This window comes from Penaeus japonicus, unplaced genomic scaffold, assembly GCF_977035675.1.
Source record: "Penaeus japonicus unplaced genomic scaffold, GWHDUDI00000001_assembly GWHDUDI00000022, whole genome shotgun sequence".
Taxonomy (NCBI): domain Eukaryota; kingdom Metazoa; phylum Arthropoda; class Malacostraca; order Decapoda; family Penaeidae; genus Penaeus; species Penaeus japonicus.
This window is the reverse complement of record NW_028234424.1, coordinates 27,250,328-27,252,827: the sequence shown is the minus strand read 5'-3', so window position 1 is coordinate 27,252,827 and position 2,500 is coordinate 27,250,328. Positions and strand designations below refer to the sequence as shown.

Genomic DNA, 2,500 nt, shown 5'->3' with positions numbered 1-2,500 from the left:
AATTGCAGGAATAGCAGTTCTATTATTTTTCCTTTGTGCAATGTTATTATCTTTTAGTTTCTCGGCAGTGTATTACAGCGAAGGAAACCTACCTGGGCTGTGAAGGTCTTTCGATATGAATTCGTATGCAATAAGCAACAGTTTCTTTCCATTAATGTTCTCATAAAGAGGCAATGAAAATATTCCCGGAGCCCATTTGAAATTATGTGAAACGAAAATGAAAACAATCTTGATAATGATAATGATAATAATGTTGACGATAATAATGATGCTGATGATAATAACAATGACGATAACAACAATAATGATAATGATCATAATAACAAAGAAATTTCTAATGGCAATAGAAATAAAAAAAACGAAAATAATAACAGAAGTGATTATAATCACAACGATAATAACATTGATTACAATAATGATAACTAGCAATCAGAGAGTAGGCCTATAATCTTATCGACCACATAGCTCGCAAAGAAATTTAATTTCCCAGAAGCTTCATGACACATAATTTGTCGCGTGATCCTGCTTCTTTATGCATACTTTATCAATCCTGTTTCTTATTGACACATAATTTATCAAACCTGCTTCTTCATGACACATAATTCATATATCCTGTTTCTTCATGGCATAATTATTATCGTCATTATTGCCATTAACTTTACCATTATCAATATCATTGTAATAATTTTTATCGTTAACATTATCTTATTTGTCATTATTATTTTCATTTTTGCTATTATTATCATCATCATCATTATCATTGTTATTATCATTATTATCATCATTGTTGTTGTTGTCATAATAGTAATAATAATGATAATAAAAAATAATGGTAATGGTAATAGCAATAATGATGATGATAACAGTAATAACAAAAGTGATGATGACAATAATAATTATGGTAATATTAATGATAACTCTAATGCCAATGATAATCATGTCAGTGACAAAAATTATGATGATAAGGATAATGATGATAATGACGACAGTAGTAATGATTATGATTATTATAACAACGACAACAATAACAATACTAGAAATAATGATGATGATAATGATTGTGATGATAATTATGTTCATAATGATAATTATCATAGTATTTATCAATAGTGGTGATAGTTGTATTGTCATTATCTTTATAATTGTTATGAATATCATTATTACCATTGTTATTATCATCATCAGAATCATTATTATCCTTATCATTATCTGTAGCAGTAGTAGGATTGTTGCTATCATTTATGTTGATGATAATGATAATAGAAATGATAATAATGATGATGATAACGAAGATAATGATGATACGATAATAATGATAATGATAATTATGATAATAATAACAGTTTTACTGATAATTATAATAACAATCTTGTAGTCATTATCAACATAATGAATATCATTATTACTATCATTATTATCATTGTTATTATCTTTATTATTCATGTTGTTATTATGATTATGGTTATCATTTTCATCATTATCATTATTGTTATAATTATCATTAATATTATCACTATCATTGTTATTATCATTATCATTGATATTTTCTTTATCATTGTTATAATTGTTACTATCACTGTTGTTATTATTATTGCTATTATTATTATTATCATTATTGCCATCATCAGTAATATTACTACTAGTACAACTCTTATTATTATCATTGTTATTATTGCTATTATCATTATTATTATTATCATTGTTATCATTATTATTATTTTTATTATCATTATTATCATTATCATTATTATTATTATTATTATAATTGTCATTATCCTTATCATCATCATAAACACTACTATCATTTTTATCATTATGATGTTCATTTATTATGTTAAATAATGACGTATTACTTTTATCAATAGGATTGGTTAATGATAATAATGATGTGATAAATGGATATAAGATAATGATTTAAATGATCATAACGACAAATTTAAATATGACGATGATGCGGATAATAATAATAATATTGATGGTGACAGTAATGATAACAATGAGAACGACAACAAAAATAATGATAATAATAATGATAATGATTATGCTAATCATGATAATGATCATGACTATCATCATCATGAACATGTGATCATTATGTTTATCAGCTTCATCATCAGTGTTGTTCTTATTACCAATGCTCTTCCTCTTATCCTTATCCATATTATTATTATCATTTCTATCAGTGTACCATTGTTATTATAATTGTCATTATCATTATTAATCTTATTGTTATTATAATCATCATATTTTTTATGATCATTATAATCCTCAGTTGATATCATTAGTGTTATTATTATTATCATTATTAATTTAATCAATATCATTATTGTTATCATTATTGTTATTATCATTATTAACTTAATCAATATTATTATTGTTATCATTATTATTATCATTATCATTATTATCACTATCATCATTATTATTACGAGCATTATCGCTACAACTACAACTGCTACTATTATTTTGTTATGATTATGCAGATTGTATCTTTGTTAAT

At 23.7% G+C, this 2,500-nt stretch overlaps 1 protein-coding gene across 2 annotated transcripts in view; it reads left to right on the top strand.

The window, feature by feature from the left end:
- Positions 1–2,500, top strand: part of LOC122248340 (synaptobrevin-like protein) — a 19,816-nt gene that overhangs the window by 11,081 nt on the left and 6,235 nt on the right. The gene's annotated exons all lie outside the window — the stretch shown is intronic.